Source organism: Ciona intestinalis, unplaced genomic scaffold, assembly GCF_000224145.3.
Source record: "Ciona intestinalis unplaced genomic scaffold, KH HT000117.2, whole genome shotgun sequence".
Lineage (NCBI taxonomy): Eukaryota > Metazoa > Chordata > Ascidiacea > Phlebobranchia > Cionidae > Ciona > Ciona intestinalis.
In genome coordinates, this window is record NW_004190439.2 from 23136 (window position 1) to 31109 (window position 7974).

The 7974-nt window shown below is 35.7% G+C and overlaps 2 long non-coding RNA genes across 2 annotated transcripts in view; both read right to left on the bottom strand.

Annotated features, from left to right (window-relative positions):
• Window positions 1–948, bottom strand: part of LOC108950353 — a 9471-nt gene extending 8523 nt beyond the window's left edge. Inside the window, exon 1 of the long non-coding RNA XR_001975194.2 lies at window positions 350–948. This is a non-coding gene — a long non-coding RNA (uncharacterized LOC108950353). The remainder of the gene's footprint in view (window positions 1–349) is intronic.
• A 574-nt stretch (window positions 949–1522) lies between these two features.
• On the bottom strand, window positions 1523–2375 carry LOC113475137. The gene is made up of 2 exons (XR_003396876.1): window positions 2068–2375; window positions 1523–1791 (listed from the first exon to the last, which is right to left on the bottom strand). It is a non-coding gene; the product is annotated as an uncharacterized LOC113475137 (long non-coding RNA).
• Window positions 2376–7974: the final 5599 nt, after the last annotated feature.

Genomic DNA, 7974 nt, shown 5'->3' on the forward strand with positions numbered 1-7974 from the left:
CGTAACTTGGGTATCTCAACTAGTTTTTGGTCAAAATATTTCTGTGTCCTCTGTGCTTCTTGATAATAACCCCAATCCAAGGAAACCAACAGAAGGCAGAGACCTAAGAATGCATTTAAGTGCACTATACACAGCTAGAAGAGCTTTCATGGCAGCGGAGACATCGGGGAAGATCAAGTGAGGTGGTCAGTTCCTTCGTGTTCATGTGTGTAGACTTTAACTTGCCGATAAAGAAAGGTTCTTGAATATAAATGGGGGAAATCAAAACAAGCCGGTTACACAGGACACACATGAGGACTCGTGTTCAGAGAGATTTCTTCCCTATGGAGGGACAATTTATCAGAAAAACCTCATCATGAAGTAAGGGATTCCCCTGTTGATGGTCTGAGAATTGAAATATCAATTCCTGCTCCATTTAAGAATCCTCCCAGGCTAAATATGGCAAAAACTGAACAAACAACAAGTTCTTTCGTTTGAAAAAGGAGGAGTTCAACACACTGCAACTGTTTTAGGTCATGCAGGAAAAGCAACAGGGAAATATAAAACCTGTTATAATATTTTTTATGAATACCCCCCTGAACTAAAAGGGGACAAGACTTGGGTGGATTTCAATAAAATGGAAAATGTAAATAGTGGGATTATTATCTATACAGAGAATGACGAAACCAGAGTGACAGAAGAAGTGTTTCAAATCAATGGTTTTTCTTCTGATTAAGCTAAAAAGGCAGAACTAAATTCTTGGAAAGAAAACAAAGTTTACACTTAAGTTCCAATTCCAGACTTCAAATGCAAAATCATCTTCATACGATGGTGTGTACGTTAAAAGATGTCAATGGTTCTGTTAAGCCAAGGGCAAGGTTGGTTTCAAGGGGTTTCGAAGAGTGTACTAAGAATTTGGAAAAGGACTCGCCAGTCCTCCGAGTGAAGCAAATTGTCAAGATGAAATTTCCTGTTAAGCAAACATGGAAAAGCATCTAAAATTGACTCAACAGTATTTTATTGGCAAAACGCATCACAATTGGATGGTGTGGTAGCAGTTTATGTTGATGATTTCCTTTGAGCAGGCACGGAACATTTCAAGCAAAATGTTATACAAGCAATGTGGAAAGACTACAAAATTGGTCAAGAAAATGAAGAGTTTTTAAATATATTGGTTTAAAAGTTAATCAGAACAAGACCTCAATCTGCATTTGCCAAAGTAACTACATTGTTATTCTTAATGCTATTCCGATCAGCCTGCAAGAATTGAAAAATAAAAAACAAGAACTTAGTAATCAAAAGAAAGATGAACTTCGATCAAGGATTGGACAATTACTTTGGATTAGCAATCAAACAAGGCTAGATATAAGTTTCAATACATGTTTATTGTCAACCAGATTCAAAGATGCAAAGATGCAAAGATTAAACATATCATTCACTGTAATAAAGTCATATGTAATGCACAGTCAAAGAAAGTTTATCTCAACTACCCATCTTTGGGAAGTTGTAAAAATCTGAAGATCGTTGTGTTTACGGACGCTGCTTTTGCAAATTTGTGTATTGGAGGAAGTCAGGAAACTTATTTCATATTTTTAGTTGAAGAAAACAACCAGTGCAATTTACTTTCTTGGCAATCTAAAAAGATCCGAAGAGTGGTTAGAAGTACTCATGCTGCAGAAACCTTAGCCATGTCGGATGCTGTGGATGCGGCAAATCATCTTCGTTTTCTATTTGTGAGATCTGGGATCAGTCTGAAGGGGGTGTTTTGGATATAAATATAATCTTCGAGTCGACATTGGAAGCTTAAGGGAGCTGATTTTGGGAAAGGAAATCTCTGTTAAATTGATTTCAACAAAATGTATGCTAGCTGATACTTTGACAAAGCAAGATGTTTCTACAGACATCTTAAAATCTGTATGTTCCCGAAACCGACTTCCTAATTTTTTCACTTAATTTTTTGTTTTAAAAGAGTTAAAGTGCGTTAAGTTACCATTGTTTTAGTTCCTATTGTATCTAACTTGTATGTGCGGTGCCCCTCCCCAATCATGTGTACTAACTTTACAAAGAATATATTAAAATTTGACTCACATTCATATTCATGATTACTAAAACATAACATCAGATTGTTTGTGATATTGTAAATACTTGGCAAATCATGCCCACTTTACACCTGCTCTAATTGACTAATCAGATACAAAGGATTCGTGGAACAATTAGCATTATTACGTGTGATAGGACAGACATTCGCATAAAATGCTTAGGAGCATTTATTATATAAATGTTTTTTTTCTTTACTTCGTTGCGACTGTGCGTCAGTCATGTTAATAACAAAAATTCGGCCAATACTGGGAACATTTAAATTTATCCAGCAGTTTAATTAATCGTAAACATGTGTGTTCTGTAGCCAATTTTTGACACTATAACTATCCCCCAACGGCGGACATTGGGGTGCCAGTGGGTGCTCAAGCACCCCCAATAAAATAAACAATAGAAGTGCTAACTCGCGGGCTTAAAATCTTTCCTGCGTGGGTTTGTCTGGAGGACGTGCGGACTTAAAATATCATAGTTACGATCAGTAATTCAAATGAAACAGCTGACGTTAATTAACAATAATCCGTCATGCGTAGCAGGGCTTCATGGTCATGTTAATCGAGGGTAGTCAATTCCCATTAGAAAACGGAAAATTTCCGTATGCGATTGGTATAAACGAGAGAGCAATTGGTACACGCGAGATTGAAAAAATATTAAAATTGAAGGAAGAGAAGCACTAAAATTTATTGAGCTTGACTTTTTTTTCCTTTAACTTTCGTTCGTTCATAGGAAAAAAGATAGTAATACAAAGTGAGCGGCAATGTAGCTGATCAGTATTAATCAAAATTAATAACTGTATTCACGATATTGCAAGTTATAATAAAGAAAAATGGTTGTTCTGCACGTTCTTAGTAGGTAACGTTATATGTGTTGCTTTTCTTAAACAATTTTGGATAAACGACCAGCGTGAATACTAAACGTTAATTATGACACATAAATGCTAAGCTACGATGCACGTGGACGTTAAACTACGACGCACAGAAGGCTAAACTACGACATATGTAAAGGTCAAGTACAACGCACGTCGCTTCGCACGAACTATTTTATATATCGGTGTATTATCTTTGCATTTTGACCGATAACGATTATCGGTAAAACGCAAATTTCGGCCAGCCTCTAGTTGTCAGCCCCCCCAAATATTGACCAAGTGTCCACCATTGCTATCCCCGTGTTTGTGTACCACTTTCACCACATAGTAAGCTATTGTATCAGTCATATTTAAGTAACATTGCGAATAAACCAGCAATCAAAAACAGGCAACTGTAACTTATGATTGCAGTTAAATTAAAGATCCACCCCTTAGTTAAACAAAAGCATAACAATTACATTTGTAACGTTTAGTTATATTTCGACACTGTGACGATATAATAGGTTTCCAGCACCAGTCCTTAATTTTAAATTAACCTAAATAAAATTTATTCAATTTAAGAAATACAATATATCAGAACACTGCTGTTTTAGTTTTATGCTACTATTTTTAAAGAATCTACTTTTACACCTGCTTTATGACTATAAGCCAACGATTTCTTGCGGTACTGATCGCAGCGCACGATTTAATTGAAAACGGGCCAATCATGTTTCGTCTTTTCCTTATTATAGCTGGATTACTGCAATGATTCCCACTTGCAACACACAAAACTGTAGGTACAAAACATTTGGGTGTAACAATAATGTTTTAATCACTAAAAAATCTTTTCTGCTTGTTTCTTCCGGCAACTAAATTAGTTTTAAGAAAGTAGGTAGTTTGTATTCTACAATAAGTTGTACCCAAACAAACATAAGTAAAAATATTTATATTGGTCACCAGTGGCGCAGCCAGTAAAAAGTAAGGGGTGGGGGGTTTCGATAGAAATTTTTTTTAAACAAACCCCCCCATTTTTGCTGAAACCACCCTCCTTTTACACTTTGATGGATGTAACTTGGTATAAAAAGATGACTAAACTCTACTCTCTTGGACACTGTTTTGGAGCAATATAATGTTTATTTTTTTCTGATCAGGAGAAATCTCGGACACTAATTTAGAACGATATAATGTTTTTTATTCTGAATGGGAGAAATCTCGTAAATCCGAAAGTAATAAGTTTTACCCGCGACACTCAAGCTACCAAATCTTGGTATAAAGCGTAATTCAGACTATAGTGCCGGCGCATGTGTGATAGAAAGTTTGTTAAGTCTTTAAATTTTTGTTTTATGTTAGTCGCGTGTTCCTAATTATCAGGTAACGAAGTCGATCGAATAGCAAACATTTTCGTGCTGCATTTTAAACATTTTTTCGTTCAATTATGTCTTATTATAACATAACTGAACTATTAATTACGATGTTTTATAATGTACCAATCGAGAGAAATGTGCCTCTTACCTAACCAACCACGACATCGAAACGTCACATATTTACGCCCTGCACCTGCTTAGGGGGTGGAGGAAGACGCATGCAGTTCAACACTCAGTAAGGGAAGCAGTCGTTGTGAATCTGTTCCCGCGAAAAATGACAAAATGCAACGTCAGCATGTAGCCAGTGTTTTATAAATTATGCATTTATTTAATTCAATGGTTCCCAACTATTTCTACTTGCATACCACTTTTTGGTTGATGCAGCTTTCTCGTATTACATACATATTAAAAGCTTGTGAATGTTAAACAAAAAGTCGCCTGATTATTTACCTAGTTTTTCAGCGTAAATTCGCAACACAAACTTGGCATTGCCTTTCACAAAGTTGCTTGTAAATTTGACTATCAAACAGAGTAACAGGCTGTAATATACAACCTAAATATGTTCTAGAAGTAGCACTGCTGTATATTTACAATGTTTTGCTCAGCCAAGCAGCATGTCAATTACAAAATAGTTGGAATTCACAGGTGAATTCATTGCATAATAACAGCGATTGTTTGATCTGGCAATTCATTATGACATAATACTAATTCATACGTTGATTATTTGCATCATAATAGCGGTTGTCCCTTTGATTATTTTGCCTGCAGGGACTTAAAATCAGGTAGGATATTTTTGATGTTTTACTTATGGATAGGTTTGCAAAAATATAGTACGCACTTTAAGCAGCGCCTTGTTTAAAAAAGTTGGGAACCACATGGAAGCATAAAATGACCGCTCTACATAATTAATAATGTAAATTAAATTAATAGATGCCGAATTTGTGGTCACTGTTGGTCACACAATACTTTCAATCCCTTTTAATTATGGTACAATCAAATACCCTCGGTGTAAGCTGCATAGTAATAAATTCGGGACCACTAAGATATTGCCTGCTGTCATAGGTGTTCGGTTTAGAAAAATGTTGGAGGTGCTAAACATGACGCCAAAATTAAACAAATCGTTATAGGCGTCGTTTATGAGTATTGGCGTATCTCGAGACGCACATTACAGAATAATTAGGTATTCTAGCTGGGATATCCTAGAATACTTTTTTCGAACCTAAACTAGAACTTTGAATCTTTTTTTTATTTAGATGAAAAAATAATTTTACCCACATATATCAGTAGCCTTGTTGGATCATGAGCTATACATTAGAAATTGTACTGTTGGGTAACTTTTCTGCGGTGACAGAGAGCTCCAAACCCTGCAGAATGATGGTGCGAAAACGCCAAATCCCTAGCTTTGTATGAAGCCAAAACGGCCTAGCCGAAAAATATAGCAACTTCTGAAAAGACGTTGAAACGTTATCTCTTGCAAGCAAGAATTTTTTTTAAATTATGACTTTTGTAAAATTGTTAAAATACACAAAGAGATAAAGTATGATAACATCCAAAGGCGTTGTTATTGCACCTATGGTTTGTAATTCAGGGTGCAGCTGCACCCTGTGCACCTTTTAGTTACAATGTCAACTACTTAGATTATGTACACGTAGGCTAATAAGGTAATTACCACAATCGCACAATGACGATTAATGTAACTTCTAGTAACTTCTAGGAATGTTCTGAAGTTGTAAAACGAAAAGCTTCAACGAAAAGCTCGGCACAAGCCCGAGCACCTATGACGTCATTAGGGAGAAAGGCGTACGAGAATGCACTTCTATTCAGCCGAAAAAGCGTCGCTAATTTAAATATTACAGAGCACGTGGTTTGCAGTTAAAAAGACATCATTTCGTAATTTCCAGTAAAAATCATCATTTCGTAATTTCCAGTAAAAATTATTTAATTGAAAAGTATTTATAACTTTTGCAGCCAGTTATGCAACTAGCGCGTTCAAAAGGGGTCTGTCATACAGATAAAAATCAACGTTATTTCTGAAGCGATATAAACGCTTTAGATATTGGTCTTGCACACTAATATATCTATTCTATTTTATGCGGTAAATTAGGACTAATATTACATTATTTATACTAAATTAGAAACGTCTTTTTAATAAATGAAACATTGGTGTAAGTTTTACGCATGTCCATCGTGGATATTCTAACGTTTATTTACTTCAGAATAACTTTAATAAACCATTACGATTGTTACATTACAAACGAGATTGTTATAAAACAATCAAGTTTTATTTGCTTCTATGCGATCTGTAATTTGTGTATAATTTTTGTTTCTGATGATTAGTTTAAATGCAGGTAATTCGCGATTATGTGAATTTTAATTGATGCAAATAGAAGAGCGAAGAGCGACGCTATCAGTAAATTGGAACCAACAGAGATTGTAATATGATATTACAAAGGATTGTCTCGGTCGAGCCTGGACAGAAGCCAAAAAACATCGTTTGATGGCACCGCTTGAAAACCGGAATTTCATTACGTAATTTTTCAAGAGAATAAGTTCACAACGATTGCTTCATTTGTTAGGTGTAGAATGTATGCTACCGCATGCGTCTTCCTTTGTATTCTACCCCGGCGCAGAGCATAAAAATGTGACGCTCATACACGAGGTTTCAATCTCATGTATGATTGGAAGTGGGAACATTCTTTCCGATTGTTATATTATGAAACGTCATAATTTATAGTTATTTTGTTATAGGACAAGTGACGTAACAATTAAATAAAACATGTTTCAATTCCCAGCGAAAGAAAGTAATATTGAATGCAACGCCTGTTTTAGCACTTTCTGTCTCCATGCGTGTTTGCGGAAATGGGGTCTGTCATTCAACAAAACAGCCCCCATGGTTGCAGCAGTTTATTTATTTCATTATAAAAAAGTTTTATTGGCTTTTTATTTAAAATCAGATACAGGAACATTGCGCACTCGTGTAATTTGACACCGGCTGTAAAGCGGGTAATTTCACTGACATTGCGATTTGTTACTTGCGAGACAGCAAATTCACAACGAACGAAAATAATTAAAGCTATGTTGACTGTTCTCGTTATCTCCTCTTAGTAGCTTCACTTTATTTTCATTTTCAGTATTTTTCGCTCTCGCGTGCAACCATAGGTGCCGAGTATGCGTAGGCGGCGCCTACGTACGAAATAATGGCACGGAGGCGGCCTCCGTACACGAATTAACAAAAAAACATGTATTTTTACTAAATTTATTAATATTTTCGTATTGTTCTCATAAAAATATACCATTGCGGTAAAGAAAATCAAAATTAACGACGTGACAATAAGAGAACGGATATTTAGGCATGCATTGACCGCATGGTACTTGGTCATGCGTTGACCACATGTGCAGAATCTGTTATATAGCTGTTACGTATGCGTAATTGTCTTATTTACGTCACAATCGTCACTTTGAACATGCGGTAATCATGCTTGGAACAGGTTAGTAACGTTAGTTTAAACCAGGTTCAAACAAACGTTGTTGATCTATCGTTGGTAAATGATAAAGGTGGTTACATTAATATTCATTGTAGATGAAAGTATTCATTGTAGATGGAACAATTCTTTACTTGATCGCAAACGTTCAACTTCAAACCTGTTTTCAAGCTCCCGCTGGCTAAATAATCAAGGGGACAATCGCTATTAT